Raw genomic sequence first — 15,274 nt, forward strand, 5'->3', positions numbered from 1 at the left:
ATGCGAAACAATGTTAAAACTTTGATTCCAATATAAAATAGATGTTTGATCTTATGAAATGCAATGTTCTGCATCGATTGGTATCATTTTTCAAACTGTGGCTCAAGTATTACTAAAGATTTCACGAAATTAACTTCGCGTATAGCGAAATTCGCGTATAGCGAAATTCGCGTATGTCGATTAAGTTTTTCGATAATAATCATATGAAAACGCCTATTTAAACATAGCAAACACGTTATATTCTTGTTATATTCTTTATTCTGCATCGATAGAATATAAAATCAATGAAATTGAACGAGATTTCAACTTTTCGTTTTTCGACGATACGCGTATATGAGCGAAAAATCGTATATACGATGCGAAACAATGTTAAAACTTTGATTCCAATATAAAATAGATGTTTGATCTTATGAAATGCAATGTTCTGCATCGATTGGTAACATTTTTCAAACTGTGGCGCAAGTATTACAAAAGATTTCACGAAATTAACTTCGCGTATAGCGAAATTCGCGTATGCCGATTACGTTTTTCGATAAAAATCATATGAAAACGCCTATTTAAACATAGTAAAAACGTTATATTCTTGTTATATTCTTTATTCTGCGTCGATAGAATATAAAATCAATGAAATTGAACGAGATTTCAACTTTTCGTTTTTCGACGATACGCGTATATGAGCGAAAAATCGTATATACGATGCGAAACAATGTTAAAACTTTGATTCCAATATAAAATAGATGTTTGATCTTATGAAATGCAATGTTCTGCATCGATTGGTATCATTTTTCAAACTGTGGCTCAAGTATTACTAAAGATTTCACGAAATTAACTTCGCGTATAGCGAAATTCGCGTATGTCGATTAAGTTTTTCGATAAAAATCATATGAAAACGCCTATTTAAACATAGCAAACACGTTATCTTCTTGTTATATTCTTTATTCTGCATCGACAGAATATAAAATCAATGAAATTGAACGAGATTTCAACTTTTCGTTTTTCGACGATACGCGTATATGAGCGAAAAATCGTATATACGATGCGAAACAATGTTAAAACTTTGATTCCAATATAAAATAGATGTTTGATCTTATGAAATGCAATGTTCTGCATCGATTGGTAACATTTTTCAAACTGTAGCGCAAGTATTACAAAAGATTTCACGAATTTAACTTCGCGTATAGCGAAATTCGCGTATGTCGATTAAGTTTTTCGATAAAAATCATATGAAAACGCCTATTTAAACATAGCAAACACGTTATATTCTTGTTATATTCTTTATTCTGCATCGATAGAATATAAAATCAATGAAATTGAACGAGATTTCAACTTTTCGTTTTTCGACGAAACGCGTATATGAACGAAAAATCGTATATACGATGCGAAACAATGTTAAAACTTTGATTCCAATATAAAATAGATGTTTGATCTTATGAAATGCAATGTTCTGTATCGAATGGTAACATTTTTCAAACTGTGGCGCAAGTATTACTAAAGATTTCACGAAATTAACTTCGCGTATAGCGAAATTCGCGTATGTCGATTAAGTTTTTCGATAAAAATCATATGAAAACGCCTATTTAAACATAGCAAACACGTTATATTCTTGTTATATTCTTTATTCTGCATCGATAGAATATAAAATCAATGAAATTGAACGAGATATCTACTTTTCGTTTTTCGACGATACGCGTATATGAGCGAAAAATCTCATATACGAACGAAACAATGTTAAAACTTCGATTCCAATATAAAATAGATGTTTGATCTTATGAAATGCAATGTTCTGCATCGATTGGTAACATTTTTCAAACTGTGGCGCAACTATTACTAAAGATTTCACGAAATTAACTTGGCGTATAGCGAAATTCGCGTATGTCGGTTAAGTTTTTCGATAAAAATCATATGAAAACGCCTATTTAAACATAGCAAACACGTTATATTCTTGTTATATTCTTTATTCTGCATCGATAGAATATAAAATCAATGAAATTGAACGAGATTTCAACTTTTCGTTTTTCGACGATACGCGTATATGAGCGAAAAATCGTATATACGATGCGAAACAATGTTAAAACTTTGATTCCAATATAAAATAGATGTTTGATCTTATGAAATGCAATGTTCTGCATCGATTGGTATCATTTTTCAAACTGTGGCTCAAGTATTACTAAAGATTTCACGAAATTAACTTCGCGTATAGCGAAATTCGCGTATGTCGATTAAGTTTTTCGATAAAAATCATATGAAAACGCCTATTTAAACATAGCAAACACGTTATATTCTTGTTATATTCTTTATTCTGCATCGATAGAATATAAAATCAATGAAATTGAACGAGATTTCAACTTTTCGTTTTTCGACGATACGCGTATATGAGCGAAAAATCGTATATACGATGCGAAACAATGTTAAAACTTTGATTCCAATATAAAATAGATGTTTGATCTTATGAAATGCAATGTTCTGCATCGATTGGTAACATTTTTCAAACTGTGGCGCAAGTATTACAAAAGATTTCACGAAATTAACTTCGCGTATAGCGAAATTCGCGTATGCCGATTACGTTTTTCGATAAAAATCATATGAAAACGCCTATATAAACATAGTAAAAACGTTATATTCTTGTTATATTCTTTATTCTGCGTCGATAGAATATAAAATCAATGAAATTGAACGAGATTTCAACTTTTCGTTTTTCGACGATACGCGTATATGAGCGAAAAATCGTATATACGATGCGAAACAATGTTAAAACTTTGATTCCAATATAAAATAGATGTTTGATCTTATGAAATGCAATGTTCTGCATCGATTGGTATCATTTTTCAAACTGTGGCTCAAGTATTACTAAAGATTTCACGAAATTAACTTCGCGTATAGCGAAATTCGCGTATGTCGATTAAGTTTTTCGATAAAAATCATATGAAAACGACTATTTAAACATAGCAAACACGTTATATTCTTGTTATATTCTTTATTCTGCATCGACAGAATATAAAATCAATGAAATTGAACGAGATTTCAACTTTTCGTTTTTCGACGATACGCGTATATGAGCGAAAAATCGTATATACGATGCGAAACAATGTTAAAACTTTGATTCCAATATAAAATAGATGTTTGATCTTATGAAATGCAATGTTCTGCATCGATTGGTAACATTTTTCAAACCGTGGCGCAAGTATTACAAAAGATTTCACGAAATTAACTTCGCGTATAGCGAAATTCGCGTATGCCGATTACGTTTTTCGATAAAAATCATATGAAAACGCCTATTTAAACATAGTGAAAACGTTATATTCTTGTTATATTCTTTATTCTGCGTCGATAGAATATAAAATCAATGAAATTGAACGAGATTTCAACTTTTCGTTTTTCGACGATACGCGTATATGAGCGAAAAATCGTATATACGATGCGAAACAATGTTAAAACTTTGATTCCAATATAAAATAGATGTTTGATCTTATGAAATGCAATGTTCTGCATCGATTGGTAACATTTTTCAAACTGTGGCGCAAGTATTACAAAAGATTTCACGAATTTAACTTCGCGTATGTCGATTAAGTTTTTCGATAAAAATCATATGAAAACGCCTATTTAAACATAGCAAACACGTTATATTCTTGTTATATTCTTTGTTCTGCATCGATAGAATATAAAATCAATGAAATTGAACGAGATTTCAACTTTTCGTTTTTCGACGATACGCGTATATGAGCGAAAAATCGTATATACGATGCGAAACAATGTTAAAACTTTGATTCCAATATAAAATAGATGTTTGATCTTATGAAATGCAATGTTCTGCATCGATTGGTAACATTTTTCAAACTGTGGCGCAAGTATTACAAAAGATTTCACGAAATTAACTTCGCGTATAGCGAAATTCGCGTATGCCGATTACGTTTTTCAATAAAAATCATATGAAAACGCCTATTTAAACATAGTAAAAACGATATATTCTTGTTATATTCTTTATTCTGCGTCGATAGAATATAAAATCAATGAAATTGAACGAGATTTCAACTTTTCGTTTTTCGACGATACGCGTATATGAGCGAAAAATCGTATATACGATGCGAAACAATGTTAAAACTTTGATTCCAATATAAAATAGATGTTTGATCTTATGAAATGCAATGTTCTGTATCGAATGGTAACATTTTTCAAACTGTGGCGCAAGTATTACTAAAGATTTCACGAAATTAACTTCGCGTATAGCGAAATTCGCGTATGTCGATTAAGTTTTTCGATAAAAATCATATGAAAACGCCTATTTAAACATAGCAAACACGTTATATTCTTGTTATATTCTTTATTCTGCATCGATAGAATATAAAATCAATGAAATTGAACGAGATATCTACTTTTCGTTTTTCGACGATACGCGTATATGAGCGAAAAATCTCATATACGAACGAAACAATGTTAAAACTTCGATTCCAATATAAAATAGATGTTTGATCTTATGAAATGCAATGTTCTGCATCGATTGGTAACATTTTTCAAACTGTGGCGCAACTATTACTAAAGATTTCACGAAATTAACTTGGCGTATAGCGAAATTCGCGTATGTCGGTTAAGTTTTTCGATAAAAATCATATGACAAAGCCTATTTAAACATAGCAAACACGTTATATTCTTGTTATATTCTTTATTCTGCATCGATAGAATATAAAATCAATGAAATTGAACGAGATTTCAACTTTTCGTTTTTCGACGATACGCGTATATGAGCGAAAAATCGTATATACGATGCGAAACAATGTTAAAACTTTGATTCCAATATAAAATAGATGTTTGATCTTATGAAATGCAATGTTCTGCATCGATTGGTATCATTTTTCAAACTGTGGCTCAAGTATTACTAAAGATTTCACGAAATTAACTTCGCGTATAGCGAAATTCGCGTATGTCGATTAAGTTTTTCGATAAAAATCATATGAAAACGCCTATTTAAACATAGCAAACACGTTATATTCTTGTTATATTCTTTATTCTGCATCGATAGAATATAAAATCAATGAAATTGAACGAGATTTCAACTTTTCGTTTTTCGACGATACGCGTATATGAGCGAAAAATCGTATATACGATGCGAAACAATGTTAAAACTTTGATTCCAATATAAAATAGATGTTTGATCTTATGAAATGCAATGTTCTGCATCGATTGGTAACATTTTTCAAACTGTGGCGCAAGTATTACAAAAGATTTCACGAAATTAACTTCGCGTATAGCGAAATTCGCGTATGCCGATTAAGTTTTTCGATAAAAATCATATGAAAACGCCTATTTAAACATAGTAAAAACGTTATATTCTTGTTATATTCTTTATTCTGCGTCGATAGAATATAAAATCAATGAAATTGAACGAGATTTCAACTTTTCGTTTTTCGGCGATACGCGTGTATGAGCGATAAATCGTATATACGATGCGAAACAATGTTAAAACTTTGATTCCAATATAAAATAGATGTTTGATCTTATGAAATGCAATGTTCTGCATCGATTGGTATCATTTTTCAAACTGTGGCTCAAGTATTACTAAAGATTTCACGAAATTAACTTCGCGTATAGCGAAATTCGCGTATGTCGATTAAGTTTTTCGATAAAAATCATATGAAAACGCCTATTTAAACATAGCAAACACGTTATATTCTTGTTATATTCTTTATTCTGCATCGACAGAATATAAAATCAATGAAATTGAACGAGATTTCAACTTTTCGTTTTTCGACGATACGCGTATATGAGCGAAAAATCGTATATACGATGCGAAACAATGTTAAAACTTTGATTCCAATATAAAATAGATGTTTGATCTTATGAAATGCAATGTTCTGCATCGATTGGTAACATTTTTCAAACCGTGGCGCAAGTATTACAAAAGATTTCACGAAATTAACTTCGCGTATAGCGAAATTCGCGTATGCCGATTACGTTTTTCGATAAAAATCATATGAAAACGCCTATTTAAACATAGTGAAAACGTTATATTCTTGTTATATTCTTTATTCTTCATCGATAGAATATAAAATCAATGAAATTGAACGAGATTTCAACTTTTCGTTTTTCGACGATACGCGTATATGAGCGAAAAATCGTATATACAATAGGAAACAATGTTAAAACTTTGATTCCAATATAAAATAGATGTTTGATCTTATGAAATGCAATGTTCTGCATCGATTGGTAACATTTTTCAAACTGTGGCGCAAGTATTACAAAAGATTTCACGAATTTAACTTCGCGTATGTCGATTAAGTTTTTCGATAAAAATCATATGAAAACGCCTATTTAAACATAGCAAACACGTTATATTCTTGTTATATTCTTTGTTCTGCATCGATAGAATATAAAATCAATGAAATTGAACGAGATTTCAACTTTTCGTTTTTCGACGATACGCGTATATGAGCGAAAAATCGTATATACGATGCGAAACAATGTTAAAACTTTGATTCCAATATAAAATAGATGTTTGATCTTATGAAATGCAATGTTCTGCATCGATTGGTAACATTTTTCAAACTGTGGCGCAAGTATTACAAAAGATTTCACGAAATTAACTTCGCGTATAGCGAAATTCGCGTATGCCGATTACGTTTTTCAATAAAAATCATATGAAAACGCCTATTTAAACATAGTAAAAACGATATATTCTTGTTATATTCTTTATTCTGCATCGATAGAATATAAAATCAATGAAATTGAACGAGATTTCAACTTTTCGTTTTTCGACGATACGCGTATATGAGCGAAAAATCGTATATACGATGCGAAACAATGTTAAAACTTTGATTCCAATATAAAATAGATGTTTGATCTTATGAAATGCAATGTTCTGCATCGATTGGTAACATTTTTCAAACTGTGGCGCAACTATTACTAAAGATTTCACGAAATTAACTTGGCGTATAGCGAAATTCGCGTATGTCGGTTAAGTTTTTCGATAATAATCATATGAAAACGCCTATTTAAACATAGCAAACACGTTATATTCTTGTTATATTCTTTATTCTGCATCGATAGAATATAAAATCAATGAAATTGAACGAGATTTCAACTTTTCGTTTTTCGACGAAACGCGTATATGAACGAAAAATCGTATATACGATGCGAAACAATGTTAAAACTTTGATTCCAATATAAAATAGATGTTTGATCTTATGAAATGCAATGTTCTGTATCGATTGGTAACATTTTTCAAACTGTGGCGCAAGTATTACTAAAGATTTCACGAAATTAACTTCGCGTATAGCGAAATTCGCGTATGTCGATTAAGTTTTTCGTTAAAAATCATATGAAAACGCCTATTTAAACATAGCAAACACGTTATATTCTTGTTATATTCTTTATTCTGCATCGATAGAATATAAAATCAATGAAATTGAACGAGATTTCAACTTTTCGTTTTTCGTCGATACGCGTATATGAGCGAAAAATCGTATATACGATGCGAAACAATGTTAAAACTTTGATTCCAATATAAAATAGATGTTTGATCTTATGAAATGCAATGTTCTGCATCGATTGGTATCATTTTTCAAACTGTGGCTCAAGTATTACTAAAGATTTCACGAAATTAACTTCGCGTATAGCAAAATTCGCGTATGTCGATTAAGTTTTTCGATAAAAATCATATGAAAAAGCCTATTTAAGCATAGCAAACACGTTATATTCTTGTTATATTCCTTATTCTGCATCGATAGAATATAAAATCAATGAAATTGAACGAGATTTCAACTTTTCGTTTTTCGACGATACGCGTATATGAGCGAAAAATCGTATATACGATGCGAAACAATGTTAAAACTTTGATTCCAATATAAAATAGATGTTTGATCTTATGAAATGCAATGTTCTGCATCGATTGGTAACATTTTTCAAACTGTAGCGCAAGTATTACAAAAGATTTCACGAATTTAACTTCGCGTATAGCGAAATTCGCGTATGTCGATTAAGTTTTTCGATAAAAATCATATGAAAACGCCTATTTAAACATAGCAAACACGTTATATTCTTGTTATATTCTTTATTCTGCATCGATAGAATATAAAATCAATGAAATTGAACGAGATTTCAACTTTTCGTTTTTCGACGAAACGCGTATATGAACGAAAAATCGTATATACGATGCGAAACAATGTTAAAACTTTGATTCCAATATAAAATAGATGTTTGATCTTATGAAATGCAATGTTCTGTATCGAATGGTAACATTTTTCAAACTGTGGCGCAAGTATTACTAAAGATTTCACGAAATTAACTTCGCGTATAGCGAAATTCGCGTATGTCGATTAAGTTTTTCGATAAAAATCATATGAAAACGCCTATTTAAACATAGCAAACACGTTATATTCTTGTTATATTCTTTATTCTGCATCGATAGAATATAAAATCAATGAAATTGAACGAGATATCTACTTTTCGTTTTTCGACGATACGCGTATATGAGCGAAAAATCTCATATACGAACGAAACAATGTTAAAACTTCGATTCCAATATAAAATAGATGTTTGATCTTATGAGATGCAATGTTCTGCATCGATTGGTAACATTTTTCAAACTGTGGCGCAACTATTACTAAAGATTTCACGAAATTAACTTGGCGTATAGCGAAATTCGCGTATGTCGGTTAAGTTTTTCGGTAAAAATCATATGAAAACGCCTATTTAAACATAGCAAACACGTTATATTCTTGTTATATTCTTTATTCTGCATCGATAGAATATAAAATCAATGAAATTGAACGAGATTTCAACTTTTCGTTTTTCGACGATACGCGTATATGAGCGAAAAATCTCATATACGAACGAAACAATGTTAAAACTTCGATTCCAATATAAAATAGATGTTTGATCTTATGAAATGCAATGTTCTGCATCGATTGGTAACATTTTTCAAACTGTGGCGCAACTATTACTAAAGATTTCACGAAATTAACTTGGCGTATAGCGAAATTCGCGTATGTCGGTTAAGTTTTTCGATAAAAATCATATGAAAACGCCTATTTAAACATAGCAAACACGTTATATTCTTGTTATATTCTTTATTCTGCATCGATAGAATATAAAATCAATGAAATTGAACGAGATTTCAACTTTTCGTTTTTCGACGATACGCGTATATGAGCGAAAAATCGTATATACGATGCGAAACAATGTTAAAACTTTGATTCCAATATAAAATAGATGTTTGATCTTATGAAATGCAATGTTCTGCATCGATTGGTAACATTTTTCAAACTGTGGCTCAAGTATTACTAAAGATTTCACGAAATTAACTTCGCGTATAGCGAAATTCGCGTATGTCGATTAAGTTTTTCGATAAAAATCATATGAAAACGCCTATTTAAACATAGCAAACACGTTATATTCTTGTTATATTCTTTATTCTGCATCGATAGAATATAAAATCAATGAAATTGAACGAGATTTCAACTTTTCGTTTTTCGACGATACGCGTATATGAGCGAAAAATCGTATATACGATGCGAAACAATGTTAAAACTTTGATTCCAATATAAAATAGATGTTTGATCTTATGAAATGCAATGTTCTGCATCGATTGGTAACATTTTTCAAACTGTGGCGCAAGTATTACAAAAGATTTCACGAAATTAACTTCGCGTATAGCGAAATTCGCGTATGCCGATTACGTTTTTCGATAAAAATCATATGAAAACGCCTATTTAAACATAGTAAAAACGTTATATTCTTGTTATATTCTTTATTCTGCGTCGATAGAATATAAAATCAATGAAATTGAACGAGATTTCAACTTTTCGTTTTTCGACGATACGCGTATATGAGCGAAAAATCGTATATACGATGCGAAACAATGTTAAAACTTTGATTCCAATATAAAATAGATGTTTGATCTTATGAAATGCAATGTTCTGCATCGATTGGTATCATTTTTCAAACTGTGGCTCAAGTATTACTAAAGATTTCACGAAATTAACTTCGCGTATAGCGAAATTCGCGTATGTCGATTAAGTTTTTCGATAAAAATCATATGAAAACGACTATTTAAACATAGCAAACACGTTATATTCTTGTTATATTCTTTATTCTGCATCGACAGAATATAAAATCAATGAAATTGAACGAGATTTCAACTTTTCGTTTTTCGACGATACGCGTATATGAGCGAAAAATCGTATATACGATGCGAAACAATGTTAAAACTTTGATTCCAATATAAAATAGATGTTTGATCTTATGATATGCAATGTTCTGCATCGATTGGTAACATTTTTCAAACTGTGGCGCAAGTATTACTAAAGATTTCACGAAATTAACTTTGCGTATAGCGAAATTCGCGTATGCCGATTACGTTTTTCGATAAAAATCATATGAAAACGCCTATTTAAACATAGTAAAAACGTTATATTCTTGTTATATTCTTTATTCTGCGTCGATAGAATATAAAATCAATGAAATTGAACGAGATTTCAACTTTTCGTTTTTCGACGATACGCGTATATGAGCGAAAAATCGTATATACGATGCGAAACAATGTTAAAACTTTGATTCCAATATAAAATAGATGTTTGATCTTATGAAATGCAATGTTCTGCATCGATTGGTAACATTTTTCAAACTGTGGCGCAAGTATTACAAAAGATTTCACGAAATTAACTTCGCGTATAGCGAAATTCGCGTATGCCGATTACGTTTTTCGATAAAAATCATATGAAAACGCCTATTTAAACATAGTAAAAACATTATATTCTTGTTATATTCTTTATTCTGCGTCGATAGAATATAAAATCAATGAAATTGAACGAGATTTCAACTTTTCGTTTTTCGACGATACGCGTATATGAGCGAAAAATCGTATATACGATGCGAAACAATGTTAAAACTTTGATTCCAATATAAAATAGATGTTTGATCTTATGAAATGCAATGTTCTGCATCGATTGGTAACATTTTTCAAACTGTGGCGCAAGTATTACAAAAGATTTCACGAATTTAACTTCGCGTATGTCGATTAAGTTTTTCGATAAAAATCATATGAAAACGCCTATTTAAACATAGCAAACACGTTATATTCTTGTTATATTCTTTGTTCTGCATCGATAGAATATAAAATCAATGAAATTGAACGAGATTTCAACTTTTCGTTTTTCGACGATACGCGTATATGAGCGAAAAATCGTATATAAGATGCGAAACAATGTTAAAACTTTGATTCCAATATAAAATAGATGTTTGATCTTATGAAATGCAATGTTCTGCATCGATTGGTAACATTTTTCAAACTGTGGCGCAAGTATTACAAAAGATTTCACGAAATTAACTTCGCGTATAGCGAAATTCGCGTATGCCGATTACGTTTTTCAATAAAAATCATATGAAAACGCCTATTTAAACATAGTAAAAACGATATATTCTTGTTATATTCTTTATTCTGCGTCGATAGAATATAAAATCAATGAAATTGAACGAGATTTCAACTTTTCGTTTTTCGACGATACGCGTATATGAGCGAAAAATCGTATATACGATGCGAAACAATGTTAAAACTTTGATTCCAATATAAAATAGATGTTTGATCTTATGAAATGCAATGTTCTGCATCGATTGGTAACATTTTTCAAACTGTGGCGCAACTATTACTAAAGATTTCACGAAATTAACTTGGCGTATAGCGAAATTCGCGTATGTCGGTTAAGTTTTTCGATAATAATCATATGAAAACGCCTATTTAAACATAGCAAACACGTTATATTCTTGTTATATTCTTTATTCTGCATCGATAGAATATAAAATCAATGAAATTAAACGAGATTTCAACTTTTCGTTTTTCGACGATACGCGTATATGAGCGAAAAATCGTATATACGATGCGAAACAATGTTAAAACTTTGATTCCAATATAAAATAGATGTTTGATCTTATGAAATGCAATGTTCTGCATCGATTGGTATCATTTTTCAAACTGTGGCTCAAGTATTACTAAAGATTTCACGAAATTAACTTCGCGTATAGCGAAATTCGCGTATGTCGATTAAGTTTTTCGATAAAAATCATATGAAAACGCCTATTTAAACATAGCAAACACGTTATATTCTTGTTATATTCTTTATTCTGCATCGATAGAATATAAAATCAATGAAATTGAACGAGATTTCAACTTTTCGTTTTTCGACGATACGCGTATATGAGCGAAAAATCGTATATACGATGCGAAACAATGTTAAAACTTTGATTCCAATATAAAATAGATGTTTGATCTTATGAAATGCAATGTTCTGCATCGATTGGTATCATTTTTCAAACTGTGGCTCAAGTATTACTAAAGATTTCACGAAATTAACTTCGCGTATAGCGAAATTCGCGTATGCCGATTACGTTTTTCGATAAAAATCATATGAAAACGCCTATTTAAACATAGTAAAAACGTTATATTCTTGTTATATTCTTTATTCTGCGTCGATAGAATATAAAATCAATGAAATTGAACGAGATTTCAACTTTTCGTTTTTCGACGATACGCGTATATGAGCGGAAAATCGTATATACGATGCGAAACAATGTTAAAACTTTGATTCCAATATAAAATAGATGTTTGATCTTATGAAATGCAATGTTCTGCATCGATTGGTAACATTTTTCAAACTGTGGCGCAAGTATTACAAAAGATTTCACGGATTTAACTTCGCGTATAGCGAAATTCGCGTATGTCGATTAAGTTTTTCGATAAAAATCATATGAAAACGCCTATTTAAACATAGCAAACACGTTATATTCTTGTTATATTCTTTGTTCTGCATCGATAGAATATAAAATCAATGAAATTGAACGAGATTTCAACTTTTCGTTTTTCGACGATACGCGTATATGAGCGAAAAATCGTATATACGATGCGAAACAATGTTAAAACTTTGATTCCAATATAAAATAGATGTTTGATCTTATGAAATGCAATGTTCTGCATCGATTGGTATCATTTTTCAAACTGTGGCTCAAGTATTACTAAAGATTTCACGATATTAACTTCGCGTATAGCGAAATTCGCGTATGCCGATTACGTTTTTCGATAAAAATCATATGAAAACGCCTATTTAAACATAGTAAAAACGTTATATTCTTGTTATATTCTTTATTCTGCGTCGATAGAATATAAAATCAATGAAATTGAACGAGATTTCAACTTTTCGTTTTTCGACGATACGCGTATATGAGCGGAAAATCGTATATACGATGCGAAACAATGTTAAAACTTTGATTCCAATATAAAATAGATGTTTGATCTTATGAAATGCAATGTTCTGCATCGATTGGTAACATTTTTCAAACTGTGGCGCAAGTATTACAAAAGATTTCACGAATTTAACTTCGCGTATAGCGAAATTCGCGTATGTCGATTAAGTTTTTCGATAAAAATCATATGAAAACGCCTATTTAAACATAGCAAACACGTTATATTCTTGTTATATTCTTTGTTCTGCATCGATAGAATATAAAATCAATGAAATTGAACGAGATTTCAACTTTTCGTTTTTCGACGATACGCGTATATGAGCGAAAATTTGTATATACGATGCGAAACAATGTTAAAACTTTGATTCCAATATAAAATAGATGTTTGATCTTATGAAATGCAATGTTCTGCATCGATTGGTAACATTTTTCAAACTGTAGCGCAAGTATTACAAAAGATTTCAAGAATTTAACTTCGCGTATAGCGAAATTCGCGTATGTCGATTAAGTTTTTCGATAAAAATCATATGAAAACGCCTATTTAAACATAGCAAACACGTTATATTCTTGTTATATTCTTTATTCTGCATCGATAGAATATAAAATCAATGAAATTGAACGAGATTTCAACTTTTCGTTTTTCGACGATACGCGTATATGAGCGAAAAATCGTATATACGATGCGAAACAATGTTAAAACTTTGATTCCAATATAAAATAGATGTTTGATCTTATGAAATGCAATGTTCTGCATCGATTGGTAACATTTTTCAAACTGTGGCGCAAGTATTACAAAAGATTTCACGAATTTAACTTCGCGTATAGCGAAATTCGCGTATGCCGATTACGTTTTTCGATAAAAATCATATGAAAACGCCTATTTAAACATAGTAAATAGTTATATTCTTGTTATATTCTTTATTCTGCATCGATAGAATATAAAATCAATGAAATTGAACGAGATATCTACTTTTCGTTTTTCGACGATACGCGTATATGAGCGAAAAATCTCATATACGAACGAAACAATGTTAAAACTTCGATTCCAATATAAAATAGATGTTTGATCTTATGAAATGCAATGTTCTGCATCGATTGGTAACATTTTTCAAACTGTGGCGCAACTATTACTAAAGATTTCACGAAATTAACTTGGCGTATAGCGAAATTCGCGTATGTCGGTTAAGTTTTTCGTTAAAAATCATATGAAAACGCCTATTTAAACATAGCAAACACGTTATATTCTTGTTATATTCTTTATTCTGCATCGATAGAATATAAAATCAATGAAATTGAACGAGATTTCAACTTTTCGTTTTTCGACGATACGCGTATATGAGCGAAAAATCGTATATACGATGCGAAACAATGTTAAAACTTTGATTCCAATATAAAATAGATGTTTGATCTTATGAAATGCAATGTTCTGCATCGATTGGTATCATTTTTCAAACTGTGGCTCAAGTATTACTAAAGATTTCACGAAATTAACTTCGCGTATAGCGAAATTCGCGTATGTCGATTAAGTTTTTCGATAAAAATCATATGAAAAAGACTATTTAAACATAGCAAACACGTTATATTCTTGTTATATTCTTTATTCTGCATCGATAGAATATAAAATCAATGAAATTGAACGAGATTTCAACTTTTCGTTTTTCGACGATACGCGTATATGAGCGAAAAATCGTATATACGATGCGAAACAATGTTAAAACTTTGATTCCAATATAAAATAGATGTTTGATCTTATGAAATGCAATGTTCTGCATCGATTGGTAACATTTTTCAAACTGTGGCGCAAGTATTACAAAAGATTTCACGAAATTAACTTCGCGTATAGCGAAATTCGCGTATGTCGATTAAGTTTTTCGATAAAAATCATATGAAAACGCCTATTTAAACATAGCAAACACGTTATATTCTTGTTATATTCTTTATTCTGCATCGATAGAATTTAAAATCAATGAAATTGAACGAGATTTCAACTTTTCGTTTTTCGACGATACGCGTATATGAGCGAAAAATCGTATATACGATGCGAAACAAT

The sequence above is a fragment of the Vespa crabro genome, chromosome 1 (genome assembly GCF_910589235.1).
Source record: "Vespa crabro chromosome 1, iyVesCrab1.2, whole genome shotgun sequence".
Lineage (NCBI taxonomy): Eukaryota > Metazoa > Arthropoda > Insecta > Hymenoptera > Vespidae > Vespa > Vespa crabro.